Genomic DNA, 7,926 nt, shown 5'->3' with positions numbered 1-7,926 from the left:
AGACTGCAAAGCGGTTGATGAATCAGGCAGTGTCAAGCTCTATGGTGTAAGGTCAGGGAACAATTGTTACATGTGGCAGAGAAATTCGTTCAAATGTTTTAGTGCACAAGGAAGTCTAGATCTCTGGCACCAACGACTACGTCATATGAATGTAAGGAACTTAACTACTCTTGTTAATAAAGAGATCATTCGAGGAGTACCTAAGCTTAAAGGAGAAGAAAATATGGTTTGTGGACCTTGTAATCAAGGAAAACAAGTCAAGATTCAGCACAAGAAGGTGCCTGAAGTTCAGTCAAAGTCAGTTTTAGATCTGGTTCACATGGACTTAATGGGTCCAATGCAAGTTGAAAGCTTAGCTGGGAAAAAATATGTGTTTGTGTTGGTAGATGATTTTTCTAGATACACTTGGGTTCGTTTCATTCGAGAGAAGTCAGATACAATGGATAGCTTCAAGATCTTGGCTTTGCAATTGCTTAATGAGAAAGGTGGAATCAAGAAAATACGAAGTTAGCATGGTGGAGAATTTCAAAACGAATCAATGAGAATTTTGTGAACAGCTTGGGATTTCACATCAATTCTCAACTCCCAGAACTCCTCAACAGAATGGTGTAGTGGAGAGGAAAAACAGGACTCTTCAAGAAATGGCTAGAGCAATGATTCATGGGAATAATGTGCCTAAGAAATTTTGGGCTGAGGCGCTCAATACAGCTTGCTACATAGTAAACAAAGTGTATGTTCGAAGAGATACATCAAAAACTCCATATGAGTTATGGAAAGGCAAAACTCCTAATTTGAGCTACTTTCATGTTTTTGCATGCAAATATTATATCTTGAATGACAAGGATTATCTTGGGAAATTTGATTCCAGAAGTGATGAAGGGATGTTTCTTGGCTATGCTGAGAGTAGTACAACATTTAGGGTATTAAACAAACGCACAGAGACTACTATGGAATCAATGAATGTGGTGTTTGATGATCGGTCTGTTGCTTTAAGAGATAATGATGATTCAGACAGTGATGCAGAACAAGTAAATATTATTGAAGGACAAGAAGAAGATTCTGGACTAGACACCTCTGATCATGTTCCAAAATCTGAAGAAACAAAACAAGTACACAAGAATCATTCTGCATCAGATGTTATTGGTAACATAAATGAAGGAATGAGGACTAGAGGAGTGCAGATTGATTTTAAAAAGATGACTAGTCATTATGCAGCACTAGAAACTGTCTACTTTGAGTGTTTTGTGTCAATGATTGAACCCAAGAATCACATAGAAGCTGTTCAAGATGATTTCTGGATAATTGCCATGGAAGAAGAACTAGAACAGTTTGAGCGTAATGATGTTTGGGAGCTGGTTCGTAGGCCAATAGATGTGAATATCATTGGGGCTAAATGGATTTTCAAAAACAAGATTGATGAGAGTGGAGTTGTGATTCGAAATAAAGCAAGGTTGATTGCACAAGGTTATACTCAGATCGAAGGAGTGGACTTTGAAGAGACATTGGCTCCGGTAGCAAGACTTGAATCGATTAGATTGTTTTTGGGAATGGCTTGTATCNAGTAGTACAACATTTAGGGTATTAAACAAACGCACAGAGACTACTATGGAATCAATGAATGTGGTGTTTGATGATCGGTCTGTTGCTTTAAGAGATAATGATGATTCAGACAGTGATGCAGAACAAGTAAATATTATTGAAGGACAAGAAGAAGATTCTGGACTAGACACCTCTGATCATGTTCCAAAATCTGAAGAAACAAAACAAGTACACAAGAATCATTCTGCATCAGATGTTATTGGTAACATAAATGAAGGAATGAGGACTAGAGGAGTGCAGATTGATTTTAAAAAGATGACTAGTCATTATGCAGCACTAGAAACTGTCTACTTTGAGTGTTTTGTGTCAATGATTGAACCCAAGAATCACATAGAAGCTGTTCAAGATGATTTCTGGATAATTGCCATGGAGGAAGAACTAGAACAGTTTGAGCGTAATGATGTTTGGGAGCTGGTTCGTAGGCCAATAGATGTGAATATCATTGGGACCAAATGGATTTTCAAAAACAAGATTGATGAGAGTGGAGTTGTGATTCGAAATAAAGCAAGGTTGATTGCACAAGGTTATACTCAGATCGAAGGAGTGGACTTTGAAGAGACATTTGCTCCGGTAGCAAGACTTGAATCGATTAGATTGTTTTTGGGAATGGCTTGTATCATGAATTTCAAAGTATACCAGATGGATGTCAAAAGTGCGTTTTAAATGGGATCTTACAAGAAGAAGTATATGTTGAGCAACCCTAGGGTTTTGAAGATTCAGTTAAGCCTAACTATGTGTACAAGTTAAAGAAGGCTCTTTATGGATTGAAGCAAGCTCCAAGAGCTTGGTATGAAAGACTAACTAGTTTTCTTTTGGAGAAGGGCTATGCTAGAGGAAGTGTTGACAAGACCTTNTGAGTGCTTATTGATTTTAAAAAGATGACTAGTCATTATGCAGCACTAGAAACTGTCTACTTTGAGTGTTTTGTGTCAATGATTGAACCCAAGAATCACATAGAAGCTGTTCAAGATGATTTCTGGATAATTGCCATGGAGGAAGAACTAGAACAGTTTGAGCGTAATGATGTTTGGGAGCTGGTTCGTAGGCCAATAGATGTGAATATCATTGGGACCAAATGGATTTTCAAAAACAAGATTGATGAGAGTGGAGTTGTGATTCGAAATAAAGCAAGGTTGATTGCACAAGGTTATACTCAGATCGAAGGAGTGGACTTTGAAGAGACATTGGCTCCGGTAGCAAGACTTGAATCGATTAGATTGTTTTTGGGAATGGCTTGTATCTTGAATTTCAAAGTATACCAGATGGATGTCAAAAGTGCGTTTTAAATGGGATCTTACAAGAAGAAGTATATGTTGAGCAACCCTAGGGTTTTGAAGATTCAGTTAAGCCTAACTATGTGTACAAGTTAAAGAAGGCTCTTTATGGATTGAAGCAAGCTCCAAGAGCTTGGTATGAAAGACTAACTAGTTTTCTTTTGGAGAAGGGCTATGCTAGAGGAAGTGTTGACAAGACCTTGTTTGTCTTGGAACAAGATGTTGATATCTTGATGGTTCAAATTTATGTTGATGATATTATTTTTGGTAGTACATCTAAGAAGCTGGTGGATGGTTTTGTGAGTCATATGACACAAGAATTCGAAATGAGTATGGTTGGTGAACTCAAATATTTTCTTGGTTTGCAGATTACTCAGTCTGATCAAGGAATTTTCATTTCACAAAGTACTTATGCAAGACAGCTTCTGAAGAAGTTTCAGATGGATAAGTGTAAAGAAGCCAATATACCTATGAGCACTCTCTGAAATTGTCAAAAGACATTGATGGAAAGGAAGTGGATCTCAAGCAGTACATGGGAATGATTGGGAGTTTGTTGTATCTCACTGCTAGTAGACCTGATTTAAGTTTCAGTGTTGGAATGTGTGCAAGATATCAATCGAATCCAAAACAATCACACCTAGAAGCAGTCAAACAGATCATTAAGTATGTAAAAGGGACTGTTGATTTTGGAATTTGGTATTCTAAAGGCTCAAATCAAGGTTTAGTTGGATATTGTGATGCTGATTATGCAGGGAGTGTGACAGATCGAAAAAGTACTAGTGGAGGATGTTTATTTCTGGGGAATAATCTCATTGCATGGTTAAGCAAGAAACAAAATTCAGTTTCTATGTCTACAGCTGAATCAGAATATATAGCAATGGGAAGTTGTTGTACTCAATTGTTATGGATGAAGCAGATGTCAGCAGATTATGGTATGGATTCAGGAGTTTTACAGGTGTATTGTGATAACAAAAGTGCAATTGATATTTCTAAGAATCCAGTTCAACACTCAAGAACCAAACACATTGATGTAAGACATCACTTTATCAGAGAACTGATTGAGAAAAAGCAAGTTCAGATTGATCATATTGATACTGAAGATCAGCTAGCAGATATATTCACAAAGGCTTTGGATTCTAATCGATTCGCAACATTGAGGAATTCAATTGGGGTGTGTGAAATGTGATTCTGAGTTGATGCTGGTCAAGAACGAGTGTAAGGAAGATTCTGGGTTTGAGATGGTTTAATTAAGTGTGTTATTTAAACCGGGTTATTTGCGGTTTTGGTTGGATTTTAATTTTTAGGTTAAAGGTATGTTAGGTGTTGTCTTCGGTTGTATCGACGGATTAAAAAAAAAACAGCGATGGTGAGAGCGACTCGACAAGGTTTGGTAAGAGGAGGAAGGAGATCGAAGGTGAATCAAGATGGTGATTCTCAACGACCTCATCTGATCGACGAATCAAGCAGTGATGATGATCGATCAGCTTTTGATAAATCGGGTGGTGATGTTCAAACCAATTCAGTAGGAGTTGAAGATTCCGCAGAAGACAAATCAGAATCAGCTTNAATGAAACAAATGTCTGCATATTATGGTATGGATTCAGGAGTTTTACAGGTGTATTGTGATAACAAAAGTGCAATTGATATTTCTAAGAATCCAGTTCAACACTCAAGAACCAAACACATTGATGTAAGACATCACTTTATCAGAGAACTGATTGAGAAAAAGCAAGTTCAGATTGATCATATTGATACTGAAGATCAGCTAGCAGATATATTCACAAAGGCTTTGGATTCTAATCGATTCGCAACATTGAGGAATTCAATTGGGGTGTGTGAAATGTGATTCTGAGTTGATGCTGGTCAAGAACGAGTGTAAGGAAGATTCTGGGTTTGAGATGGTTTAATTAAGTGTGTTATTTAAACCGGGTTATTTGCGGTTTTGGTTGGATTTTAATTTTTAGGTTAAAGGTATGTTAGGTGTTGTCTTCGGTTGTATCGACGGATTGAAAAAAAAAAAAAACAGCTATGGTGAGAGCGACTCGACAAGGTTTGGTAAGAGGAGGAAGGAGATCGAAGGTGAATCAAGATGGTGATTCTCAACGACCTCATCTGATCGACGAATCAAGCAGTGATGATGATCGATCAGCTTTTGATAAATCGGGTGGTGATGTTCAAACCAATTCAGTAGGAGTTGAAGATTCCGCAGAAGACAAATCAGAATCAGCTTGTAATGATGAAATCGCATCTAACAATGTGGAAGAAGAGGTTTGAGATAAGGGCAAAGGAGTTGATTCGGATTCTAAGGATTTCAGGGTTGAGGAAGTCTCGGTGCAAGAGCAGACTGAGCGTCACANATTGAGAAAAAGCAAGTTCAGATTGATCATATTGATACTGAAGATCAGCTAGCAAATATATTCACAAAGGCTTTGGATTCTAATCGATTCGCAACATTGAGGAATTCAATTGGGGTGTGTGAAATGTGATTCTGAGTTGATGCTGGTCAAGAACGAGTGTAAGGAAGATTCTGGGTTTGAGATGGTTTAATTAAGTGTGTTATTTAAACCGGGTTATTTGCGGTTTTGGTTGGATTTTAATTTTTAGGTTAAAGGTATGTTAGGTGTTGTCTTCGGTTGTATCGACGGATTAAAAAAAAAACAGCTATGGTGAGAGCGACTCGACAAGGTTTGGTAAGAGGAGGAAGGAGATCGAAGGTGAATCAAGATGGTGATTCTCAACGACCTCATCTGATCGACGAATCAAGCAGTGATGATGATCGATCAGCTTTTGATAAATCGGGTGGTGATGTTCAAACCAATTCAGTAGGAGTTGAAGATTCCGCAGAAGACAAATCAGAATCAGCTTGTAATGATGAAATCGCATCTAACAATGTGGAAGAAGAGGTTTGAGATAAGGGCAAAGGAGTTGATTCGGATTCTAAGGATTTCAGGGTTGAGGAAGTCTCGGTGCAAGAGCAGACTGAGCGTCACACGGTTAAAAAGAGGAAGATGAAGCGAGGGTCTTCTTCCATTGCCAAGCGGTCTAAATCTGCAACTATTAGTGCTAAGAGTGTTCGTGCACAGGGGAAGTTTAGGTCTGATGTTTTTGTGTCGAAAGCAGCTCAAGCAAGGTATGCAGATATTTTTTCTCGGAAGGTTACAAAAGAAAGACAACTAGATTTTTCTCAACCATATGACTTTGGGATTCTTGATAAGATTATGGATCTAGGGTTGCATTTTTCGGTTCAAGATTTGCCTGTGTATGTTAAAGAGGTGGTTTGTGAGTTTTATGCTAATCTGCCAAAAGAAAAAACTAGGAATGGAATTCAAGTGTTTGTTAGAGGTCACTGGTATGAGTTTTCTCCTAGCGCTATCAATGAGGCATTTAATCTTGAATCATTGTCTCAAGAAGAGAAGCAACCAGATGCATCTGTAGATAGGCTGGGTAAAAATGAACTTGCAGAAGTTCTGAGTGGTCGCGACAAGTTGCCTTGGAATCAATTGAAGGTTAGGGATCTACATGGACAAGTTGCAGCTCTTTTCATGTTGGCGAGTTATAATTGGGTTCCTTTGGTTCATAATGATCATATTTCAATCGATCGTGCTCGAGTTGTGTATAAGCTTGTTCAAGGAATTCGGTTTGATTTAGGACAACTAATTTATGATCAGATTATGGATATGAGTTGGACTGATACTACTCGGTGCGTAATGTTTCCTAGAACCATTTTCGAAACAGTTAAGGTTCAAAAAGGTCTGCTTGAATGGTCAGATGCAGAAGAAGAAGTAGCTGCTGAGTTTTATACTAAAGATGTTAGGACTGGGCGAGTGATACACAGAGTTTTAAACCCTATTTTCCTACTGCAAGTGCACAGCAAAGAAGTAGTACTTAGGGGTCGAATCCCACGAAGACCAAGTTTTACTCTATGGTTCTATTGGTTCAATTTCAAGCTAAGACAATTCAAAGTTGGGTTTGTTTGGTAACAGTAACGCGATTAAAACGGTATAAAAAGGCAATAAGCAAAACACTAGATCAGGGGTAATTCTCGGGAATTTCAGAGATAGCAACTAAACAACTATTCAGGGCATAGATTAAGTACCAGTCTAGAACTCAAACATAAATATAAACTGATCCACTGTCGTGGTATCAATAACTCTATCTGATCGATTCTGTGCGGAAACGCGGAGCACGTGCTCAGACATCCGGAGCACATGCTCGGCGGTCCATAAACCCTAAACTGTCGTTTGAGCCCAGAATCGCAGACAAGCATTAAAGAACAGGAATGATAAGTTCACAAATCACCTACACATCAACTTTCGCAGGTCTAGGATAATTTGCCCACTAATGTCTTTTCTAGCAACCTATTACACTTTTGATGAATAGATAAACCTAGAATCATAGATTGGGTGATCAAATCAACCTAAGCATTAAGTCTAACAATAGTGAAGACAATCGATTATATAAAGCCCTATTTGTGTTCTGTTGCTAACCCATGAAACCCCTTTTGAAACCCCTAATCTAGCAAAGAAAACTACTCAGACATAGAGAAATGAATCATAGCAAAATATGAGAAATTCAATGACATAAAAATAAAAAGGGTTCAGAGAATGATAAACAAGGTAGCCGCTCTTCTCCCTCACAAAACGTCGCTCAAAATCCAAAAGAAAAAAGTATATTTTCTCTCCTAAAAACCCTAGGTTAAATAGCATATAAGTAGAGAAAAAAAGGAAAGAATCCAAATCAAATCTCCCTATTAAAAATCGATCTCCTCCCCCTTTCTCTCACAAAGGATCGCCTAAAATAAGGGGAATTAGGCAGGGAATCGGCGCCTAGATGCTTGCCACGTGTCGTCATGAAACCGTAGAGTTGGGAGCATGTGCTCGGAAATCGGGAGCATGTGCTCCTGGGTCTAAAATCAGCTTTTCTGCTCCAATTCAACTCCTTTCTGCTCCGATTGCTCCTGCTGTTCCAATCCTTGCTTTTAGCTTCCTAGCCTCTTATTATAACCTGAAAAGGACTCAAACAACTACAAAACTATCAAATAAACGGGGTCAAA

At 38.3% G+C, this 7,926-nt stretch overlaps 1 protein-coding gene across 3 annotated transcripts in view; it reads left to right on the top strand.

Annotated features, from left to right (window-relative positions):
• LOC104779621 overlaps positions 1-7,926 on the top strand; it is a 16,325-nt gene that overhangs the window by 4,914 nt on the left and 3,485 nt on the right. The gene's annotated exons all lie outside the window — the stretch shown is intronic.

Source organism: Camelina sativa, chromosome 4 (assembly GCF_000633955.1).
Source record: "Camelina sativa cultivar DH55 chromosome 4, Cs, whole genome shotgun sequence".
NCBI classification, from domain to species: domain Eukaryota; kingdom Viridiplantae; phylum Streptophyta; class Magnoliopsida; order Brassicales; family Brassicaceae; genus Camelina; species Camelina sativa.
The sequence above is the reverse complement of the archived record's forward strand: the minus strand, read 5'-3'. Positions and strand labels throughout refer to the sequence as shown.